The following is a 7,925-nucleotide window of genomic DNA, read 5'->3' on the forward strand; positions in this document are numbered from 1 at the left end:
AAGAAGAAGAAGAAGAAGAAGAAGAAGAAGAAGAAGAAGAAGAAGAAGAAGAAGAAGAAGAAGAAGAAGAAGAAGAAGAAGAAGACAGCCATGAGATTTCTTTTACTACAGGGACTAGAACCCCCTCCCCCAATGGCTTTCCTCAGGAGAATGAGAAGGAAAGGGAAGGCTGAGGACAAGAGCTTGTCCACTAGATCAACACCTCGGTGCAGAGGCTACTTGCCCTTGAGTCTCACAGATCTCCTTACTGGTTATTTTAATAGAATTTCTATTAAGTCTGTTTAAGCCTGTTTCTCTTTTTTTCCCCCCAGCCAAACAGTCCTAATCAATACCATGAAATTATGAACCAAGATCTACTGGAGTGGAAGGAAAAGAGACCTTGATGTTGATAGAGAGGGATGGGGCATAAAGAAAGTGAAGGGAGACACCAGAGAGGAGAAACAGAAGTGGCACCTGAGCTGAGCCAGAAGGTACGCAGAAGGCCTGCTGAAGAGGGACATGCCGTGCAAGCACATATGATGGACGGAAAGCACTACACACGACCTCGTTCCACCAACAGGCAAGCACACTCGTAATTGCTGCACCTTTTCATGAAACTGTTCACATGGTATTTATAGCTCTTTCTTGCACCTTGAACATTCACCTCAGCAGGTTGTGATCTGAAGGAGAGACCAAAACCTCCCTTTGGAAGGAGCTGGCCCTTTAACAGCCCGACTAGTAAAGTTTATAGCAGACTTGCTGGCTGACTCATCTTACGAGATCAAGTTCAGGCTAACTTGCCTTCATTTCTTGATCTGGAGAGAGTGTACTGAACACCAACTTCATAATTTCATCCTTGCATGTTTACTTTTTGTTCTGAGGACAGAATCCACGGCCTTGTGCAGTCTCCAGGAGTGCTCTACCCCTGAGCCACACGCTAACGATCCAACTGCCTTCAGTCTTCAAGATCCATGTCTTCAGAGACCAAATAAGCAGGTTGAGAGGGAGCTTCTTAGGAACCATCGCTGTGCTGAAGCTAGAGTCTTTTAAACTGGCCTTGACCTCCAGAGAGTGGTTCGGAGCGTGGTTTATTGGCCCGGTAGCGAGAAGCATGTTCAAAGGCTTCCACTTAGTCTTCTTTACAGCTGTAGCCCCCACCATTGTGCTCAGAAGCCAGTAGGGACTCTACTGAGCATGCCTGTGACATTATATGTCTATCAGATGTACATTTATATCATGGGCAATGACTGAGATAAGCCGATGCCAGAGCTCTGCGGCCCACCTGACAACCAAACCTGTTCTGACTAGTTCGTGTTGAGTGTTTAGGGCTCAGTACCAGTCCAGAGCCCATTCCAATTTCCCTTCACTTGTTTCCCCCTTTCTGATTTACAGCCATCAGCAAGGGACTGCCGTTTCTGTAGAGGAGTTAGGAAGTTGTCTACTGTGAGTGGCTGCCTGCGGAGTGGGACCCTTCTTCCTAGGGAGTTAAATTTCATGCAAGGTCTCTAGCTAGGTCTAGGACTCTGTTGCAGTCCACAAATTGGTTAAAGAACTAAGGACTATGATTCTTTTTTCTTTTTGAGACAAGGTTTCTCTGTAGATTTGGAGCCTGTCCTGGATCCTGGAACTAGCTCTTGTAGTCCAGGCTGGCCTCGAACTTACAGAGATCTGCCTGCCTCTGTCTCCCCAAGTGCTGGGATTAAAGACATGCACCACCATTGCCTGGCTAGGACTAAGATTCTTTATCATGGTGCCAAACCTAAAACTTCTCTCTCTCTCTCTCTCTCTCTCTCTCTCTCTCTCTCTCTCTCTCTCTCTCTCACACACACACACACACACACACATACACACACACACACACACATTAAGATTTTGAGGGTTGGAAGTATGGCTCAGAGGAAGAGCACATGGTAGGATGCTTAGTGTCCTAAGTTCAAATCTCAGCAGTATGAAAACAGGCAAACCCTTCTGTAGGCTGCCCAGCTACTCTGGTTCCAGCAGCACAACTTGCCGTTGTCAAGGACACTCTGCAGGTCTGATTGCTGCATTGGCTCAGCCGTCAGTTACAGGCACGAGAACCACACTTTGCTGACTAGCTGCTGCCACTTGCTCCAGGCCACCCAGAATCCCATTATCTTCCCTGCATTCAGAGAGCTCATGCCAATGGCAGCAGTTTCTGCCATGTCCCTGGCCTACAGAGAGTTGTCACAAGAGGTCTTTAAGGGAGCGCTTCTTACAGTGTATATTTCTCTTTGCTTTGGGGACTAGTGGGCGTAGGAAAGGGCAGATGAGAGCGGCTTACATAAGCCTACTGCTTTAGTCCAATAGCTCCGAGCCTTTGGAAGTTCTCTGTAGTGGCTATTCTCTACGAGAGCCAATGGTGCCCTCCAGCAGCACTTGGAAGCCGTTTCTGGACATAACTAGAAGAGTGTGACTGGTATCTAGGAGGTAAGATACTGCCAAATGAGGCAGGATCCGATGAGGCAAGGCATCTAGGGCACACAGCTAGATATGCCACTTAGCTCGTTCTAGTCTTGGCCCTACTGCTAAACACCGCACAGTGCTCCATGACAAAGTATTGTATTAATACTTCCAATGTTGAGTGACCCTGCTTTATAGCAGAAGGAATAGCTGCTGGTTTAGGTCACCAGTGGGTCCAGATTTCTGTTAACTAACCAAACACCCAGAGCCCTTTTAGACCAAGAATCCCTGCAGGTGAACATATATCAATAAATGTGGCTACTTCATCTTCATACTTCCTTCACCCTGGCCCATACCCTTAAGATCCATTCCCACACACACCCCCAGGATAAGACACACTGGTTGTTAGCCAGGCAGTGGTGGCACATGCCTTTAATCCCAGGACTCAAAAGACAGAGGCAGGTGGATCTCTGTGAGTTCAAGCACAGCCTGTCTACAGAGAGAGTTCTAGATCACCCAGGACAACAACAACAACAAAAAACGAACTGGTTGTTTAAAATTGCAAACTTGCCGAAGAGATGGCTCGATGGTTAAGGGCACTTGTTGCTCTTGCAGGGGATCCAAGATCTGTTTCCCTGCATTCACAATCATCCATAGCTCTAGCTCAGGGGGTCCAACGCCCTCTTCCGAACTTCAAGGACGCTGTGCACACATAAGACACATGCATATATGAAGGCCAAACACACATACATATAAAATAAATAAATCTAAAAGCAAACGAACTAAAACCCAAAATTGTAAGCTTTCTTCAGTCTGGGCAGATATGTCAGTGGATAACGTAGTTTTTCACTGCCTATCTTATTTTTTGTGGTTAGACTTTGTATGGCAGGCTATGGGGCCTGCTTTAACTTGGAACTTAAAAGATCTGGTAGCAATGAGAAGCAGAGGGTTGGGTTCATGGGGGAAACTGCACCCCTTGTTAAAGCTCCTACCTCATGGGAAGCCCTTATGATTTCTTCAGGCAAAGAAAGTCTGTCACAAATGTTTAATGGAATGACATGGGGAGAATAAATAAAAATATTGAAGTGTAATTGAATTTTACATTTCAAGTATGATCCATTCTTTACAGATATGATTTCATTATAGAGAAACAGATGAGATTTGTCTGTTTGAAAGGGAAGCTGGATATAAATAGGTTTTCATAGATTATATTAGTTCTATTATGAAATTCATGTATTTGTGATGCAATTGCTAGGGTACTTCTGTCACCTGATTACAGGCAAGATGCAACTCACCTTTTCAAGGTGAGGTGTTTGTAAGGATACATTGTTTTCTGTGGTACTTTGTTCTTTGTGGTACATCGTTCCCTGTGGTACTTTGTTCTTTGTGGTACATTGTTCTCTGTGGTACCTTCACTCACCATGAATGAAAACCCATGATAATAATATGCATGCAAAGAATTTGGATTCTTGCATCTACAATAGAGCTATGCTTATGGGAGTGTTCAAACCAGAACAGCAAACATCTATGAACACCCATTATACCGTGCTAAGCGCTGGGGCACAAAGATTGATGAGGTATAGCTGTAAACGTAGATGCACACAGTCTAGCTCTGAGCTTGGCTAAGTTGTGTAGATTGAAAACAGATTGGGTCTAGCTTTGCCAATGATAAAAGAATATAAATTTAGGTAAATGTGTTAGCTCTTTCCTGTAATTCCAGTGGCGGGGGGGGGGGAGGAGGAGGAGGAGGAGGAGGAGGAGGAGGAGGAGGAGGAGGGGAAGGGGAAGAGGAGGAGGAGGAAAAAATTTGGGCTTGGAGAAGCTGGGCATGGTGGTGGTACACTTAGGACACAGAGGCAGATGGGTCTCTGTGAGTTCAAGGCCAGCCTGGTCCACATAGTGAGTTCCAGGCCAGCTAGGGCTGTTCTGTTATGTCTTTCTATGTTGCCCAAACTTGCTTTAAACTTGAACTCATCCTGTCACAGCTTCCCAGTTATTAAGATTACAGGTATAACCCAGGCAGTGGTACATGTCTTTAATCCCAGCACTCAGGAGACAGAGATAGGCAGATCTCGGTGAGTTTGAGGCCAGCCTGGTCTGCAAGAGCTAGTTCCAGAACAGCCAGGGTGGTTACACAGAGAAACCCTGCTTACAGGTATACAGACCATCAAGACACTGCTGCCAAGGCTGAGGAGCTTAGTTTGATCTCTGGGACTCCCATGTAGAAGGAGAGAGTCAACTGCGCTAGTTATCAATTACCTGCAAATGTGTACCATGGCATGTGTACACAGCACTTTGTACATATAAATAAGAAATGTAGCCAGGCAGTGGTGGTACACACCTTTAATTGCAGCACTCAGGAGACAGAGACAGGCAGATATCTGTGAGTTCAAGGCCAGCCTGGTCTACAAAGCAAGTTCTAGGACAGCAAGAATACACAGAGAAACCCTGTCTCGAAAAACAAGCAAACAAACAAACAAAACAAAAGGTAGTTAAGTATTTTGTTTAAAGATTGCAGCTAGATACCGTGCATGACTGGTACCACCATGCCTAACTTCCAACACCTTTTTAAAATGAAAGTAACACTTCAATTAAAAAGAAAAGAAAGCCCAGAATTGTGGAGCACACCTGTAATTCCCAACACCTAGGAGGTGGGAGCAGAAAGAGAATTGAAACTCTAAGATACCTAACTACCAAAAAATGAACAAACAAACAAAAAGACACAGGCTTCTGAGGGAAGACACCTGAGTTTGACCTCTGTCTTCTACACTCACTTGCACCACAGACACACAGACACGCACATAAACACTCAATTTAAAAGAAAAAGAAAAAAGAAAGCAAAATCTAGAAGCCCACTGTCTTTCAGAATTTTCTTTTTGTCATATGTATGCATACCCCACATAGGTCTGATGGATTTTTTATTTGTTTGTTTGTTTTGTTTTCTGATTCAAGACTTCTCGTACAACAGTCCCTACTGTCCTGAAACAAGGCTGACCTTGAACTCACAGAGATCCACCCCCTTCTGCTTCCCTAATGTGGGGATTAAAGGCACCCTCCACCACTGCCGGGCCTGCTGGATGTCTATTGTTTCTGGAAAACTAAACAACGTCAGAGGCAATGTCTGGAATTTTTAAAGAACTTGGGGAATTATTTAATAATTTCCATTTGAATTATCTTTTGATCTTCCTGCTAATTCTATTAGGTAACCATTTTTAGATTAATTCTTAGTGAGCATTAAAATTGTTTGTAAATGTTTACTCTGATGTTTATCAGAGGGTGTCTTGCCTGATGATTTGAAAGGGAGGTTAAGTCTGAAAACCAAAGGGAGAGGAATAGTGAAGTGATTTTAACACAGTCTTGCGGGAGACTGAAGAGACGGCTCAGAGGTTAGAAGGATTCACTGCTCTTGTGGAAGAGCCTGGTTCTGTTTCTAGCACCCACAAAGAAGTTTTTATTCCAGCAGCTGAGAAGTCAATGGTCTGCCCAGGAAGAGTCCTGCAAGTCAGAAATACCAACTGTTACCATTTGAAGGTGACTATGCACCGCAAACTCTATGTTTGAACCCTTGGTGTCTAGTCCCCCACCCACCTCCACCTACCCCCATGGGAGCATGGGAGGAGGAGTTGTTTGGGAAGCTTGGGGAAGCTTTGGGAGGTAGAATCTCCCTGGAGGAAGTAGATCACTGGGGCTCCACTTCCTGTCTACTCTCAGTTTCCTGACTGCAGAGTAGTCTCAATGTGACCAGTAGCCTCATGCTTCTGCTGCAAGCAATGCCTTCCCTCCTGTGGTGAACTATATCTTCTCTAACTATAATCGAATAGACCCTTGCTCCCATAAGTTGCATTTGCAAGGAACTTTGTAACAACAACCAGAAAAGTAGGTACTACACAAGCTAAAATGGTGGATGCAGTTATGATGTGTATTAGATTATTTGAATGAATGGGTGAACTTTCTATGTCCCATGGTGTTTCACAAACTTTAAATTCGAATGTCCATAGCCTGAGATCACATTCTCTCCTCAGCCATTGTTTCTGCCTCTCCTACTTAGAAACATTAAATTACCCCGGTCCCAACAGGCATTTGAAATTACAGCCTCAAGTGCTAGAATTAAAAAAAAAAAATGTTAGCATATAAAACAATGGGCTTCATTGTGGTATCTTCATACATATGCATGAATACACTTTGTTCTCATTCACCCTGGCCTCCCTCATTTTTCTGCCTCCTTCTGACCATATTCTTTCCTCCTCCTAGACAAGCCCCACTCCTGTGTCTGCTTTCATGTCATATATATTCCTTTACCCCTGTCCCTTAGGATCTCTTCCTTCCTCTCACTAACCCTCTTTTAGTCTCAAGACCTACCTACGCAGTCATATAAACACACACACACACACACACACACACACACACACACACACTGTATTTATAGATTCTGCATATGAGACAAACATAGTACTTGCCTTTCTTAATCTGGCTTATTTCACTTAACATAATGACTTCTACTTCTCTCTACTGTCTTCCTAATGCCATGCTTTAATTTCTCTTTGTAACTGCATAAGTCTCATTGTGTATATGTACTGCATTTTATGTACCTATTCATCTCTGGATGGCCATCTCAGCTGGTTCTGTTTCCTGGCTATTGTGAATAAAATAGCAACCTCATCAATTCAGCACTAGAATTTTGCCTGTAGACATAGTTTGCGTTGGCAGAGCGATGCTAACAATGACCAGTAAGTGAAGAATGGCTCCAAGTAGTTAGAGGCAAGTTGCTAATGGAGACAGGACTGTCAAGTAGTAAACTTACAGATCAGCAACATGTTGTATAGGAATTTTAAAAAAATCTAACATATGCAGGAATGACGGGTTCTGGAAGATTCTGAAAGGTCTATACATTAGCAAGTCAGGGAAGTTTCAGTTCTTTGTGTTCATTCACGAAGACAAAAACACCAAGCGGTTAGAACACAACTTTAATCCCAGAACTTGGAAGGCAGAGACAGGCAGATCTCTGTGAGTTCGAGGCCAGCCTGGTCTACAAAGTGAGTTCCAGGACATCCAGAACTGTTACACAGGGAAACCCTGTCTTGAAAAACCAACAGAAGGAAGAGGAGAAGGAGGGAGAAGAAGAGGAGGAGGAGGAAGAAGAAGAGGAGGAGGAAGAGGAGGAGGAGGAAGAGGAGAAGGAAGAGGAGGAGGAAGAGGAGGAAGAGAAAAAGGAGGAGGAGGTGAAGGAGGAAGAGGAGGAGGCATTGCTGCCTGTTAGACTCCATTGGAGAATTCCGTGTTTACCCAGCCTCCATTGACAGTACCTCTGTTTAGATCCTGATAGAGAGGAGAGTAGAGTTGGGTGAGGGAGTAAGAAGAACATCATGGGTCTTGCAGGGGGAAAAAGAGCCAGAGAACCAGCATGACTTCAAAACCAAAGCAGACTGAGAACTAAGTTTAGAGCTTTAGGCAATGAGTTTCAAAAAGTTTCCAGGGCTGGAGACATGGCTCAAAGGTTAAGAGCAGTGACTGCTCTTTTGGAGGTT

Source organism: Alexandromys fortis, unplaced genomic scaffold (genome assembly GCF_014885135.2).
Source record: "Alexandromys fortis isolate MF-2015 unplaced genomic scaffold, M_Fortis_MF-2015_v1.1 scaffold_44, whole genome shotgun sequence".
NCBI lineage: Eukaryota > Metazoa > Chordata > Mammalia > Rodentia > Cricetidae > Alexandromys > Alexandromys fortis.